This window comes from Dermacentor variabilis, chromosome 4 (genome assembly GCF_050947875.1).
Source record: "Dermacentor variabilis isolate Ectoservices chromosome 4, ASM5094787v1, whole genome shotgun sequence".
Taxonomy (NCBI): domain Eukaryota; kingdom Metazoa; phylum Arthropoda; class Arachnida; order Ixodida; family Ixodidae; genus Dermacentor; species Dermacentor variabilis.
Window position 1 is genome coordinate 135,354,405 of NC_134571.1, and position 17,115 is coordinate 135,371,519.

Here is a 17,115-nt window from a genome sequence, read left to right on the forward strand (position 1 = left end):
TTCATGTTATACTCATTATTTGGATTTCTTTTTTAGATGTATTCAAGTGCCACATATTGTGTTCAAATGCTACAAGTAGCATTCCAGTCTCCCAAAATGTGTCATTTTTCTAAATATAACATGCAGAGCTGTACATCATTTATGTGTAGCGTTGTTCTGCTTACAAGAGTTATTTTAAGATTGCTTTATTTGTCCCTTCAGTTGCATTTGAGGCCATGATGCGTGTTCTAAAACCACATGTTTTAACAAAAACAACTTGCCACAGGTGGGGAACGATCCCACAACCTTTGTATTTCACGTGCGATGCTTTACCAATTGAACTACCGCAGAGTCGTTTCCCCATCCACTTTCTTGGGTATGTCTCCTAGTAGAAACCTGGGAGTGTAAGCCAGCGCCACCACTCGCAGACCTTGGCAGCGGATGTGGAACATCCTTTCTGCCACAGGCGTCACTATCGGCCGCGTGCACTGTCCCTGTGCCCGTAGCCGGCAGTCGAGGCCTTTTGCGTCCGGTCCAAGTTCTGCGCTCATGGACGCGAGTACTGGCGACATGTGGGTCACCGAGCGTTGATATTGCGTGCACACTTTGGTTTGAAAGAGAGTGGGGCTATACTAATCCAGGTACAACCAAATTAGGAAGGCCCGCTAAGCTTGGACACTCCCTCACTGGAACAGGAATTGGCCTCGCTGGTGCAGTATTGGGCCACAACCTCCCTGATGATATCTACAATTAACCAATGGCCCTCAGTCCCCAGCAGCTGTGGAGCACCTGACCAAGGTGGCGGTCAGACCTACAATGCAGCAGAGGGCGCTAAGGATCTCTGGGTCCGGACAGGCTGCCAATGGAAACTGACCCTTGCAACGTTTAACACCCGAACCCTCTCGAGTGAGGCTAGCTTATCAGGACTCTTTGAGGAATGCATCATGTAACCGCGCAAAGAACAAAGGACAAAGAAGGAAACACACAGGACAGGCGCCAGTCCTGTGTGTTTCCTTCTTTGTCCTTTGAGTGGTTACATGATGCATTCTAATATCGACCACCAACTAGCCCGCCTATCCCTGTTAAATATGCTCTTTGAGGAACTAGCAGACATTGTTTGGGATAGTATCGGCCTTAGTGAGATTAGAAGAACTGGTGAGGCTTACACATTGCTAATTAATGGCCGTGTCCTATGCTATGGAGGCTTCCCTGATAAGAAGCAATACGGGGTAGGATTCCTAATTTATAAGGACATAGCGGGCAACATTGACGAATTCTACAGCATTAATGAGAAGGTAGCAGTAGTCGTAATCAAACTTAATAAGAGGTATAGATTAAAGGTAGTACAAGCTTATGCTCCAACATCCAGCCATGACGATAAGAAAGTAGATCAGTCTTATGAAGATGTTGAATTAACGATGAAAAAAGTGCTAACTCGATATACAGTATTAATGGGTGACTTCGATGCAAAAGTGGGGAAAAAGCAGGAGGGTGAACAGGCAATTAGCAACTACGGAATCGATTCTAGAAACGCTAGAGGAGGGATGCTGGTAGAATTCACAGAAAGGAATAAGCTGAGAATAATGAACACCTTTTTCAGAAAACATAGCAACAGAAAGTGGACCTGGAAAAGCCCTAATGGTGAAATGAGAAATGAAATTGATTTCATACTTTCTGCCGATCCCAGCATAGTGCAGGATGTAGCAGTGACAAGTAGGGTAAAGTGCAGTGATCATAGGTTAGTGAGGGCTAGGATTCACCTCAATTCGAACAGAGAAAGAGTAAAATTGGTCAAGAAAAAACAGGTCAATTTAGAGGCAGTAAGTGTCAAAGCAATCAAATTCAGGCTGGTGCTTGCAAACAAATATGCAGCCTTAGAACAGAGATGATGACGATGACATAGAGGTAATGAATGAAACTGCAATGAGGCTGGCTTCAGAGGCAGCAATTAAAGTGGGAGGCAAGGCATCAAGGCAACCAGTAGGCAAGCTCTCCCAAGTAACAAAGGACCTAATAAAGAAACGCCAAAGAATGAAAGTGTCCAACTCAAGAAGGATAAGATAGAATTTGTGGAACTGTCCAAACTGATCAACAAAGCAAAAATAAGTGATATTAGAAATTATAACGTGAGAAAGACTGAAGTGTTAAAAAATGGATGCAGCCTCAAATCAGTGAAAAGGAAACTTGGCATAGGACAAACCAAAATGTATGCACTGAAAGATAAGCAGGGTAACATCATTAGCAATCTCGAAGGTATAATAAAACCAGCAGAAGAATTCTATACTGACCTGTACAGTACCGAGAGGACTCAGGAGTACTCTATTTGAAACAATAATGAACAGTATACAGTAACTCCTCCTATAACTAGAGATGAAGTAAGAAGGGCCTTGCAAGTCATGAAAAGGGGAAAAGTGGTAAGAGAGGATGGAATAACAGTCGATTTAATCAAAGATGGAGGAGACATAATGCTAGGAAAATCGGTGGCGCTATATGAAGTGGCTATGAACTGCAAGGGTCCCAGAAAACTAGAAGAATGCAAACATTATACTAATTCACAAAAAGTGAGACGTTAAAGAACTGAAAAATTATAGGCCCATTAGCTTACTCCCATATTATATAAAATATTTACCAAAATAATCTCCAATAGAATAAGGGCAACACTGGACTTTAGTCAACCAAGGGAACAGGCTGGCTTCAGGAAAGGATACTCTACAATGGATCACATCCATGTCATTAATCAGGTTATCGAGAAATCCACAGAGTACAATAAGCCTCTCTATATCGCTTTCATAGATTACGAAAAAGCATTTGATTCAGTAGAGTTTCCAGCAGTCATAGAGGCACTGCGTAATCAAGGAGTACAGACCGCTTACGTAAATACCCTGGAAAATATCTACGGGGATTCCACAGGCACCTTAATCCTACACAAGAAAAGCAGGAAGATACCTATAAAGAAAGGGGTCAGATGAAGAGACACAATCTGTCCAATGCTGTTCACTGTGCACTTGGCAGAAGAATTCAAGCTATTAAACTGGGAAGGTTTAGGAGTAAGGATCGACGGCGAATGCCTCAGCAACCTTCGGTTTGCCGATGACATTGTTCTATTCAGCAACACTGCGGACGATTTACAACAAATGATTGAGGACCTTAACAGGGAGAATGTAAGAGTAGGGCTGAAGATTAATATGCAGAAGACAAAGATATGATAAATAACCGGGCAAAGGAACAAGAGTTAAGATCGCACGTCAGCCTCTAGAGTCTGTGGAGGAGTATGTTTACCTAGGTCAACTAATCACAGGGAACCCTGAGCATGAGAAGAAAATTCACAGAAAAATAAAAATGGGTTGGATTGCATACGGCAGACATCGTGAGCTCCTGACTGGGAGCTCACCGCTATCATTGAAAAGGAAAGTGTGCAATCAGTGCATTTTACCGGTGCTGACATATGGCACAGAGATTTGGAGGCTGACAAAGAAGCTTGGGAACAAGTTAAGGACCGCGCAAAGAACAATGGAATGCCAGACATAACTTTAAAGACAGAAAAAGAGTGGTTTGGATCAGACAGCAAACGGGTATAGACGATATTCTAATAGACATCAAAAGAAAAACATGGCACTGGGCAGGTCATGTAATGCACAGATTAGATAACCGTTGGACCATTAGGGTGACAGAATGGGTAGCAAAAGAAGGGAAGCACAGTAGAGGATGGCAGAAGTCTAGGTGGTGCGACGAAATTAGGAAATTTGCGGGTGCTAGTTGGAATCGGTTGGCGCAGGACAGGGGTAATTGGAGATCGCAGGGAGAGGCCTTCGTCCTGCAGTGGACATAAATAGGCTGATGATGATGACTTTGGTTTGTAGGCCCACTTTTCTTTTCCGTCTCATTCCTTTCATCAGACGTGTACCTTCAGGTATGGTGTCTATAGAATATTATACTTCAGCTTAAACAACAAGAGAAAGAAATAATGGCGGCCTTATTCAGCGAGCACCATGTAAACGCCGAGTGCTGCGACAAACAACCATAACCGTGCCAGGCTATAGCAGATGACGCTCGTACGCTTGGTGCGGAGGTCAATGGGGGAACGGCAGCGGGCCGCTCGGTGCGCATAGGCGAGGCGAGGAGTTGCGGTACTGAAAGAGAATAAATAAACGTTGTGACGGCCAGGGCAGCCGATGTGATAGTGATCGTCTGATCCCATTTATGCGTTGCGGAGAGAAAATGTGCTCGTTTTTTGTGTGCATTAACGATCATGAAGTCCCTGGGCCTGTGCAATGCTATTAGCTCGCTGTATGTTTCTTGTGCTGCGCCGTTGTTGATCATCGTAGTTTGGTCCATTCGCGCTTTCTTTGTTCCCGGCTCATGAGAACCTCTGGTACTCTCGCCGCTCTTGCATCGGGTCACAGTGCACGGAAGAATGGGTTGATGGCTGTGCTATCGCGTGCTGTAGTTCATCCGCAATTCAACAGTGTTTACGCTGGAAGGACCGTTCGTGCAGTTGATGCGGTGTGAACTGACACGAAGCAGTGTCCGCATCAAAAGGTAAGTCTGGCGCCTTGTACGTTCTTATGGTTCATGTAGTGTGACTTGTCATGAGGAGCAGAAGATGATTAGTCTTATTGCACATTTAGCGAAAAGTTTCACGAAAATTACCCCGAGACGAATTGATGTTGCTAGGAGCTTCATCTTGTAACGAAGCGCCGGTTAGCCTGGCGCATCTCCAGCCTATGAAATGTAACGAAGTGCCGGTCAGTCAGGCGCATCACCGGCACTTTACGCAGAGGGCCGGTCCTGACTGCTCGCAGGGTTTTGACTAACGCAACTAGTTCGACCTCTCACTCCTTGCGTACCCTCTTAATAAACACCTTGACATTTGGTGGAGAGTGCGGGATATGACTTCATCAATGCGGGAACTTCGAAGCCGAACCATTCAACCATCTCGGATAATGCCGGACGATCCTGATCAGCCTTCTCGAACCATGCCTGTTGATCCAGCTCAACAAGCTGCAGTCACAGCACCAACTGTCATCTGTCCTGGCGTGCAGCGTCAGCAGAATCCTGCTATTTTTGCAGGTGCTTGTGATCAGGACGTCGAGGATTGGCTCGCCTCGTACGACAGAGTCAGCGCGCACAACCACTGGGACGATATGGCAAAGCTCAACAACGTAACTTTCTACTTGATCAACGTTGCGCACTTGTGGTATTGTAGCCACGAATCTGACATCCCGACATGGTCAACGTTCAAGACCAACTTCACGGAAGTCTTTGGTCGTCCTGCTGTCCGAACACTCCAGGCCGAACAACGCCTGCGCAGACGTGCCCAGCAACCAGGTGAGAATTTCACCAGCTACATCAAAGACGTCGTTAATCTGTGCAACAGAGTCAAAGCGACGATGCCAGAAGCCGACAAGATCAGGCATATCCTCAAGGGAATTGAGGACGATGCCTTTCATATGTTGGTCGCTCGAAACCCGACCGCAGTGTGTCGTCATTGCGCTGTGTCAGAGTTACAACGAACTTCGAAGGCAGCAAGTAGTCACACAACATCCGTCCTCAGAATTCCCCGCTGTCTCAGGTCTGACGCTACATGTTGACGAGTCGCCTCTAATGCACCAGATAAAGGAATTTGTACGAGAAGAAGTTGCTCGGCAGCTTTCCCTGGTGCCCTGTACGAACGCACAGCCACACCGGGGTTACAGAGTGTCATCAAGGAGCAAGTCGCCGAGAGCCTGCCAGTTATTCAACCGCCTACCGTCGCGGCACCCCTGACGTCGCTGCAACGCCGCCCTTTGCTTCACGTTCACCTCTCCAAGCTGTTGCGCGACCACCCTCAATTCCCTTCTCATCGCCTGCACCAAAACTACCACGTCAGCCAAATCCTTGGACAACTGCCCAATTTGTTACCATTGTGGTATTCTGGGACATGTTGCCTGCTTTTGTCAACGCCGTATGCTGCATATTTATGATAACCACCGACCCATGAGCAATTACGCCCCTCGACAGCTACAATCTCCTGTGCCGCCGGATGAAACCCGTTATCAACCATGCTCGTCGTTCCCCATCACCACGCCCTGCTCCATCTCACCGATGACACCGGCCAAGCCCTCTACCTCAGGGAAACTAAGTGTCGCAGTTCCCAAGGTGACAACTGCATCCCCTTCGATTTGTCAAAGGCCTCGAAATAACCCCTGCAACGTCATTGAGGTATATGTCAAAGCGATTCGAACATTTGCACTGGTCGATACGGGCGCAGCAATTTCAGTGTTACGAGCAGGACTTCGCCGACAAATAGGAAAAGTAACGACGTCACTTTCCAAAGTGTATTTGAGTACTGTGAGCGCACAGCCTGTTGAACCATTGCACGTGTTGTCATCGCACTGCACGTGTTGTCATTGAGGAGTCACTTCATGTCATTCAATTCATTGTGCTGCCGTCCTGCTCCCCACAATGTTATCCTAGGCTGGAATTTCCTTTTGTAAACAATGTCATCATTGACTGTGCCCGGGCCAAGGTGGAGTTGTCTTTTCTTGCCACTGCAGCCATGGACCCAAGATGCTGTGACGTCTACAAAAATGCTTGTGGCCGAAGTTCCTGATATCCCTCCCCAGTCAGCCATCGTCTCCGTATCTTGCGCATCAGCACGTGACACAACCATGCTATTAATGTCATGTGACTTCTTCGTTTGTCGCCGTTCCCTTCCGTTGCCCTTTGCCGTCATCGCCCTCAGTGCTGGCCATCGTGTCATGTGTATGTGCAATGTGTCTTTTTTTGCCGGTTACTTTGCATCGCGGAGAGTGCCTCGGTTACATGCAAACTGTGGATTCTTCAATGTTCATCGATTCTCCCAACAACGCACATTCGATGTCCCTCGCCGCCCTCGACAGCGTCAATCGATCGCTGTTGGAGTGCTTCCATCCGTCAATCTATGGTGATCTGACAACCACACAATACGCACAACTTATCAGCTTGCTAAGCGAAATTACCACCTCCTTCGACTGCCATCAACACTAGACAGTTTTAGTTCGGCGTCAGCAGGAGCTCTGAGGACGCAGCAAACCCGCGGAGACGTCAGTGGGCATGCGCAGTAAGCAAGAGCACGCACGGTATCTTGCGTGCGCCCGCACTTTTCAAAGGCTGTGTAGCGTCCGCTGTGGGCTCAGCGGGCTGTACGGGACGCTCTCGCGTGTCCGCGTTTTTCCATATCGCTCTTGCCGAATATATAACTCCGGCTTGTGGTTTGACTTCATGGCGGCTGATATTGGCTACAGTTTCAGAAGGTGGCATGTCGCGGTGCTGAGTAGCACTACTGGTTCCTACGTGTGCAAGCAGTCATCAATCCCCTTCTCAACTTTTGCGTCCGGCCAGCTATTGCCGTATTGTGCGCGCTTCGCTATGGGCGCACAACCTCGCGCGTTGCGTACGTGAGTGGTTACAAACGCCCAACTAAAACTGCCTTTTATCTCGACCGCACCACCACAGTATCGCACAGCATCGACACCGGTTTGCATGCCCCGCTCCGGCAGCATCCTTACCATGTCTCAGCTTCTGAACGCCGTGTCTTCGACGAACAAGTGAGCGATATGCTTCGGCATGGCGTGATCCAGCCGTCGCATAGCCCATGGGCGTCGCTAATCATCCTCGTAAAAAGAAAGATGGTTCTATTCTAGATTACAGACGCCTTAACAAAATTACGCGCAAAGACTTACATCCCATACCGCGCATAGGCGATGCTCTTGACTGTTTGCAAGATGCCGAGTTTTCCTCCTTGGATTTGCGGTCTGGATATTGGCAAGTCCCCATGGCAGAGGCTGACCGCTCGAAACCGCCTTTCTCACACCGGATGGATTATACGAATTTATTGTCATGCCATTCGGCCTTGTGATGTGTGGTGCGCGACGTGGTGCGGGGTTCGGGACGGTCGAGAGCAGACGACGCTGAGTGCACGCGCGCCGAGCTGGAAGGAGGAAAAACGACGACGTCGAAGAGCGCCCGGCACGTGAACGCGCGGCGCAGGAAAGACAACAAAAGGAAAAAAGCAACCAATTAGAAAAGACCACGGGGCGTCGGGCAGCCAATCCGAAAATGCCAAATCGGCCAGACCAAAAGAAAAAGCGTGGTGCGCTGGCAGAACGGGGCGACACGCAAGGGCGACATGCAAGAGGACACGCAGGGAGACGCCGGGGAGACGCCAGGAGAGTCCCAGGAAACGACGGCAGGAGGAGGTCAACCACCGGAGCGGGCGTTGAAGACGGGCCGTCGGGTTCCGGACCCGAGCCCACCAGGACTTCACCCGCCCGGGGCCTCCTGCCAACCTGTTCCTGTGCGTCGCCCGTCTACCTGAGCATGCCGTCGGCTCCTCAAGGCCGGTGAGCTTTTGCGCCAGTGGGCAGGACGGGAACAGTCGGGCTTCGGGCCAGAGTTCTACGCCAGCTGCCCGGCCAGAACGCCACCCCCGTCTGCCGTGCCGCCTGCTGCCCGAGGCCGGCGTTCGAGCTTCCGTGCCCGTGGGCGAGAGGGGAGCAGTCGGGCTACGGGCCCGAGCTCTCTGCCCGGCCAGAACGCCGCCGCCGTCCACTCCTGCCACAAAGCCGCCAGCGTTACCTGGCCTCGCCAGAGCTGGCACGCTCCCGGCGCCCGGTCGGTCAACCTACGCCGCGACCTTTGGTGAGGCCGGCGCCACTTCTTCTGCCAGCTTGTCGCCGCGTTGCCGCGTCGAGACTGCGACGCGTCCCCGCCCTCGTGGCAAGCCCGGACTAGCACCCTCGTTAAAGCCCTAAGTGTGTTCCTTACCGCAATGTTTTCTTGAGTGTTTATTTTATGCATGCTTTCTGTTTCTTTCTACTTACTTTTCGCCTTTCTGTTTGATTAAAAGTCTTTGTGTGTGCGTCCAAACCGACGGCTTCGTCCTCAATAGGGTTCTGGGAGGCTCCGCCTAAGAGAACCAACCGAACCATTGAGAACACGAACCTTTGCCCATCAGTGGGTCATCACAGGCCTATGTACTGTGCCTGCTGCTTTCAAGCATATGACGGACAGCATCTTGCGCGGTCTCAAGTGGCACACACGTTTGTGCTACCTAGATCATGTCGTATTCTCACCTGATTTCCCGACTCACCTCCAACGACTAAGAGAGGTATGTATTAAGCTACAATTGAACTTGGCTATATCGAACTTGCAAAAAAACGCCTATCAGTTTGATATAGAGCATAATTCGATATAAGCCTGCTAAATAATTGGATGTCATAAAAGCACATACTATTTATAAAATCACTTTATTGATTAAACTGGCTTAGTTTCGCACGAAATAGTCCTGCATTTTCTTCTGCTTTGGCAATTTCGCTGCCTGCGACGCACGCACTTTTCCACATTAAGGAGTCAGAGCAGCTGAGGCCGCAACTTTCCGCATTCGCACAGAAGCACCGGACTAGTGCGAGCGCACCAATCACTTCGGAGGATGTGGGCCAAGGACCGTCGTTGCTTTCCTCATTGTGCCCACTTTCACATGTGCTCGGTACGATGCTGGCAATGTAGTCGTCGTTTTCAGGCTCTCCCGTGGTCGCGACACATCATTTGCGCTCACAAACTCATCCACCGTTGATTGGTCAACAGCTTCCGGAAATTCTGACAGTTCGCTCCAAACTTCGGCAACACTGGCAACGGCTTCATCGCATTCATCAGAATTTACGGTCATCACCGAGCATGCGGAAGTCGGTACGGCTGAAGCAATTTCAGATTAACTACTCGTACACGGCCGTGCGTACGGGTCGGGCGCCACGAGCACCAGGTCGCGAGTTTGGACGCTTTAGCCCTAATCTCCCCCTTATTCTTCAAGATTGTGCCGAGAGTGCTCCTCGGAATCTTCTGCTCTGTGGGGACATCCGACTTCTCACTGCGTCCGACACGATTTATGATTGCGAGCTTCACGACGAAAGGCAAATTCTGCCACTTCATCACGGCAACACTGCGGGAGAAGGCCTACAAGGCGCACAAAAAACAGCGAAACAAGTTGCACTTTCGCCATCTTGCACGACGAGGGCACATGAGCATCTGATTGGCTGTCTGAGCAAGCGCTGTGGGCGGGCCAGGATCATTTTTTGCAGGGGGGGTGCCGACAGCTTGTCCGAGGCAGCGCGGTCACGGTAGGGAGAGCGGTTGGATGGAGCTGCGCAGCCGGATTTTCTCCGCCACCGCAAGAGAAAGCCAACTTCCGGGGGCACTTTCCGCCGCTTGACGTTCGATATATCGGGTGTCGCTGCTATTTTTGTTCGATGTAAGCGTAATTTTTGCGATATATACTCATTGTAACTATATTGCGTCCAGAAATTGTTTGATAATAGAATAATTCGATGTAAACGGGTTAGACTGTACTTTACTAAGGCTGGCCTGCAGCTTAACATCAAGAAATGCTTCTTTGCTGCGCGTATGCTTATCATCTTAGGCCACGTCGTAACCAAAGAAGGCATGCTTCCGGATCCTGCAAAACTCCGCGCAGCTGCGGAGTTCCCCAAACCCACCAAACGAAGACACTACGTAGTTTCGTCGGCCTCTGCTCTTATTTTCGACGCTTTGTGAAAAACTTCGCTATAATCATCGCCCCTTTGAATCAACTGCTGGCTGGAGACAACACCCTATCCGCCTGGTCGAAAGCATGCAATGACGCATTCACGATCCTTCACCATCTGCTCACCTCTCATCCTATTTTGTACATTTTGACTCTGCTGCCCCAACTGAGGTCCATACATATGCCAGTGGAGTCGGCCTTGGGGCGTTTCTTGCCCAACACAAACGTAGTATTGAGGAATACGTTGTTGCTTATGCTAGCCGCACGCTGACAAAGTCAGAGCTAAAGTACTCTGTTACAGAAAAGGAGTGTTTAGCCATACTCTGGGCCCTTAAGAAATTTTGACCTTATTTATACGACCGCCAATTTGATGTAGTAACGGACCACCATGCGCTGTGCTGGCTCTCCTCATTGAAAGACTCTGGCTGCCCCGCACGCTGGGCGCTCCGTTTGCAAGAGTACAACATCCAGGTCGTGTACCACTCTGGACGCAAGCATACCGATGCTGATGCTCTCTCCCGCTTGCCCATTTAACCTGGCACGCCCAGTCTTTGCCCATTCAACTTTGTCATGTCAGCACTTGCCATCGATGAAATGTGCTCTGAGAAGAACAAAGACCCGTGGATTTCTTCGCTTTTGGAGTTTCTCGCTAATCCTGCCACTGTTACAGCATCTAGGACGCTATGGCAGCAGGCGCATCACTTTGTTGTTCGCGACCAACTCTTCTACCGTCGCAACTATCTTCCTGAGGGTCGGCAATGGCTCCTCGTAATACCGTGTCATCTTCGGGCTGATTAATGTGCTTCGTTTCACACTGATCCCCAATGTGCACACAGTGGCGTGTTAAAGACCTACACCTGCCTTAGGCTCCAGTATTACTGGCCTGGCATGTACAAGTTTGTTCGTAAGTACGTCTGCTGCTGCCTCAACTGCCAGTGCTGAAAGTTGTTCCCTACTTTCACTGCTGCACCTTTGCAGCCACTTCCTTGTCCGTCCCGTCCTCTTTTGATCACGTCGCCATCAACCTTTACGGTCCATATTTTTGTACTGGGGCTGGCAACCGCTGGATTATCGTTGCAGTGGATCTCACACGCTATGCGAAAACCGCTATGCGGAAACTGCCCAAGAGGCTGGATTATTCATATTGCGGCATTTTGTTCTTCGTCACGGAGCCCCTCGGGAATTTCTTAGTGATCTAGGCCGTGCTTTTTTATCTGAAGTCGTGACGTCGCTTCTGAAGGAGTGTAACATCATCCACAGGACCACTAGCACATACCATCCGCAAACGAACGGGTTGACGGAGCGTTCTCAACCGTACTCTTGGCGACATGCTCGTCATGTACATCGCGTCTGACCATTCCAACTGGGACGCTGTAGTTCCATTCGTCACGTCCGCCTATAATACTGCCACTCAACCCACCACTCGTTTTTCTGTTTTTCTTACTGCACGGCCAAGAACCTTCCTGCATTATCGATACCATTCTACCCTACCAGCCTGATTCATCAGGATGTGTTCCTGTCTCTCAAGCTGCACAGCATGCTGAAGAATGCAGACAACTCGCCCGTTGTCTTACCATCGCAGGTCAGACACACCAGAAGCTTTGTCGTGGGGGCTCGGACCCCCCAAGCTTCCCTTCCGATTCATTGGTTTGGCTGTGTGTTCTACCTTTAGCTCCCGGCCTTTCTTCTAAGCTGCTCCCACGATATCACGGACCTTACCGTGTTATTGCACAAACTTCCCCCGTGAACTATGTCGTCGAGCCTGTGTCACTGTCTACTGATCAGCGCCGTCGCGGTCGCGAAACTGTTCACGTAGATCGGCTCAAGCACTTCTACAATCCCTCTATGCTACCTTATGCTTAGATCGCCAGGATGGCGCCTATTCCTCCGGGAAACAAATGTAACGAAGAAGAAGTGCCGGTTAGCCCAGCGCATTTCCAGCGTATGAAAGGCAATTAAGTGCTGGTTAGTCAGGCGCATCACCTGCGCTTTACGCATGGGGCGGTTCTGACTGCTCGCAGGGTTTTGACTATCGCACTAAGTTCGACCTCTCACTCCTTGCGTACCCTGTCAATAAACACCTTGACAATCTATTGTTTATTTGCCTTCTGTTATGTAATATGCTAGCACCTGGGATCACTTGGTCGTAACAGGCATAAACATTTAAGCAGGTAATGTAACTGCTTCTGTACGTAATTTCTCAGCAAGAAATCATATAGACACATCTAGAAGTACGTTGATGCATCGTTCTCACAGCTAACGTCAACGCGCGATGGCACCCAAATGTTCTCTCTGACTCGTGATAAGATTTTAGCTTGTATGCAAGATTTTCTGCTATTAGATTGTTGCCAAGGCAACCTGTATTTCTTGTGTTAAGTGTTCTGTGTGTTTTCGTGCCTTTGGCAAGTTAAATAACCGCCTGTGATGTAAGAACGAGATATTTGTGCAAGCGGATGCAGCTTCATGTAGCTGGCTGTACGAGAGCTTTTCACAATTTAATGCGATGTTGATAAATCACAAGTTTGCAGTTTCAGCAGTGATTACAATAAGCTGAACATTTCTCATTGTTTAGGGATGTCACAATTTCGGCACTAATTTTGGCATTTTTGCGGCACTAATGCAGCCTGGACAGCACGACAAAGCATCTGATCTGAATGAATGAATGAATGAATGAATGAATGAATGAATGAATGAATGAATGAATGAATGAATGAATGAATATGTGTTGTTTAGTGGTGCAAGAGCCAGATATGGCCAAAGAGCGCCAAGACAGGGTTACTGATTTCTCACAGAGTCCATCTTTCTGATTGTATGGATTTTGAATATGTTCCTTGCTTGTATTGGCTCAATATAAATGTTAAAAACATTACAGCATTTCTATTTTTTGTTGCAAAGGTTCTTGCAACTCAGAATTTCTTGCGTGAGAAGACTAATTACTTGTAAACTGCTAAATTCGGAGAATCATACCAAGCCTTATGTCTTCATATACAGTGAAATCTCATTACTTTAAGAACCACATTAATTAACTTTTCAGATATCCACTGCTGACTGCTTACAGTTTGAATGTAAAAATATTTCAGAATACAAAAGTTTTCAAGGTAATAATCGTTACTCAATTTCCTTATGCATCAGTACTATAAACTTATATGAAAACATTTGGGGGCTCTTAGATTTCAATTTATCCTTCACGGCAGCCGTAGTATCCTCGCGAGACCCAGCGTACCATTTATTGCACACTCGGTTACAGCAGCAAGGCCATGCTGCAACTGCAGGAGATGTAAAGTCCTCCTGTGCAATGTACTGTACCAACATGTGCTGCCATCTGGCCAAGAATGGGATAAAATTGTGCGGAGTGGTTGGGGGGCACATTCGAAAATTGCATCCATCCCGACGAAGTCGTTTTATTCGACGCGGCCAAGTAAGCTGCTCCTATTTGCTTACCATTTCGCTAAATGTTCTGAATTTTGCGATGAAGGGATTCAGGAATCTACAGGGATAATTTTGAGCATGGTTCCTCTTGAGGCAAGCGCATATTTTTTGTGTACATTGTATTGCACACTGGGACTGAGCTACAACATTCAGGGTTATTTTTATTCTGTTCACCGTAGGTGCTTTTCTACGTGGGTGGACACCAAGTTGATGTTCAGTTTCATTCAAAAAAGTTTCTCCCAGTTGGTATCTACGCAATGTTTGTAATTTCGGCTTTCTCTGGCCCGTGCTAGGGTTGAGTCTGAGCAGAGCAGAGGCGATTTTGGAGGCCAATGCCTCCCAGGACATCTCGGATCTGGACTTGTCTGATGATGAGTTGAACGAAACATCAATACAAGCACCACAACCATATGTTTCCTCTTTAGGTAAGTTTCCAATACAAGCCTTTACAGTATTAATACAAGATGCGGGAATTAAAACCGATTTTCGTTTAGTTTTTTTTAAGACGACTCGGACGAAGAAGATTCTGACAGCAAGCCAACAACAAGTGTGGGGAAATTCCTTCTTTACAGGCATGCTCCGTTTATGTCGTCACTGCCAGATGTTTTGGATACCCCAGTTACTGAGCCAGATTCTAGAACCTAGTAGGCTGTTCTGGACAATTTTGAGCAGTATTTTTCAGAAGAGTTTTACCGAAGCTTGCGTGAAAGGACTAAGGCAGGCTAGTATCAAACAAAAGGGACTCTGCTGGATAGCGACGCTGCTGAGATGAAACATTTCATAGGGGCAACGTATATGATGAGTTGCTTGGGATATCCACAAATCTGTCTTTATTGGGCTAGGCAAACACGAGTTGCCCCAATTGCTGATGTTCTGACTCGCGACCGATTGTTCTTGTTGTGAAAAAACATAAGTTGTAAATGACTTGGAAATCAGTGATGAGGAAAACAAAGCTGACCGGCTGTGGAGATTGAGACCGTTCATTCAAATGATCAGGACGGCTTGACTACAGCTTCCGAGAAGCCCATCAGCAAGCTAGACAAGGAAATAATACCATTTACTAGCAGAACGACACTGAAGCAATGTGCCCCTCGTAAACCTCATACAACAGGACTGAAAAATTTTGTACTCTCCAGCCCAAGCGGGATGGCTCTAGACTTCGTAATATATCAGGGAAAGCTTGCACTCGCAGCCAGCACATCAGAACAATAAAATTCAAACAGCGCTAAATGAACGGGACCAGAATGAGGAGGAGACAAACACGTCAGCGCCGTGTTTGTCTCCTCCTCATTCTGGTCCTGTTCGTTTAGCGCTGTTTGAATTTTATTGTTACCATGCAACACCAACTCGCCCAATCTGCTGCCCGTCAGCACATCAGAGCTGGGTGTGGGTGCTTGCGCTTTGCTTCGATTGTCAAAGTCTATGCCATCATGCAGCTCTTTATTTTTTGACCACTATTTCACTACTGCACCCCTGCTTCGGTGCCTCTCAAGCCAAGGCCTGTGTGGAAGTGGTACCATAATGAAAAATCGAGCACCGAAAGGTTTCCAAGCTCCCTGATGACAAAGCTTTGGTGAAGAAGTGTAGAGGATATTTTTGCCAAACCGTAAATCTGAGTGATGACATTTGACTCGTTAAGTGGGTTAACAACAAGACCATTACGTTTGCTTCTTCTGACATTGGTGAGGAGCCAGTAGGAGGATGCAAACAATTGTGTAAGATGGAGAGAATCTGTAAGGATGTACCTCGGCCAGCTATTGTCGAAGAGTAAAATAAGAACATGGGAGGCGTTGACCTGTGCGACAGAATGGTAAGTATCTACCCAGGCAAGGGAAGTACAACATGCTACACTGTTAGTGCTTCTTCTTTTCTTGCAGACGTGGCTGTAGTTAATGCATGGTTGCAATATAGAGAAGACTGTCAACTTTGCGAGTTGCAAGCAAGAACACACATAGTCTACTCGACTTCAAATTGCTAATTAATTGCTTATCATTTACTGAGAGCAGAATTAGATGTGGACAACAACAATGAAGAGCTGCCGAAGCGCCCTGCCAGTAAGACAACACCACTGCCTCCCGTCTCTTTCTGGACAGCAGGGGCAATACACATGCCCGAACTTTCATACCAGAAGTCAGCATTGAGATGCCGTAATTTTGGCTGTACTGAACGCACGAAATTTCGTTGCACTCGCCGCAACATTTTTCTTTGTATAACTTCTTCATGAAACTGTGTTAAACAGTCTTATACTTAGAAATAACACTGCAGGGCACAAGAAAAACCTATGTTCATTACCGATAATCTCTGATTAAACTGTTCTTTTCATCCACTGAATCCCATACTGCAATATATTGCACATGCTTTGGTAGCAAACCAAAAATCCTACATCAATAAAACCTTTTTATACTGATAAGATAGCCTCAGTGGTCTAATGCATGCGTTTTCTTTATCTACATGCAAAAATTCATTACTCGGGTCTCACGAGCGACGAATCATGGTACGTATTAGGTCTCTCAGCGTTAGGCTAGCGAACAAAACTTCACCTGATGTAGGCGCTGTGTGGGCTCCGAAATACCAGAGACAGTGCTTTTTATTTATTTTTTATTTTATTTCCCGGAGGCGATGGCATATTAGATTTTGTGACCACACACAGCAATGAAAGTGAGGAAAAAACAACATTGTGCTTTGAAGGCGACTGGGAGCTTGTGTGTAATTTTGTCGGCGCGGTCTCTTTCATGTGCACCATGATGCTTCGGTGTTACATGGTCGCGAAATCAATGGAAATATTTGGAGGGCGCTTAAGCCTCACCTTTAAGAGTGGAATGCGATAGTGTTCAAAGATCCCTCACTGCTTCTCACACTTCCCAGAAACTAGAGCGTATGTTACTGTAATGCTTACCGGGAAACGCTGGCAGCGAATGCTATGTATGCACAATGGCAAGCTTTCTTAGAAATGCGGCCTCTTGCGTGGGTCGATCTCCTGTTATTGTTTCGCACTTTTAAGAGGAAGCTTAGCTCGGATGCTCCTATCTAAATACACGTAAAAGGAGAATTCAATTTTCTCGGTAATCACAGCACCAAATTTGACAAGGTTTGTTGCATTTAAAAGAATAACTTAAAATCCAGTGACTGTTTTCTGAATTTTTGATTTA

The 17,115-nt window shown here is 47.6% G+C and overlaps 1 long non-coding RNA gene across 2 annotated transcripts in view; it reads right to left on the bottom strand.

Annotated features, from left to right (window-relative positions):
* Positions 1 to 17,115, bottom strand: part of LOC142579815 (uncharacterized) — a 160,660-nt gene that overhangs the window by 51,794 nt on the left and 91,751 nt on the right. The gene's annotated exons all lie outside the window — the stretch shown is intronic.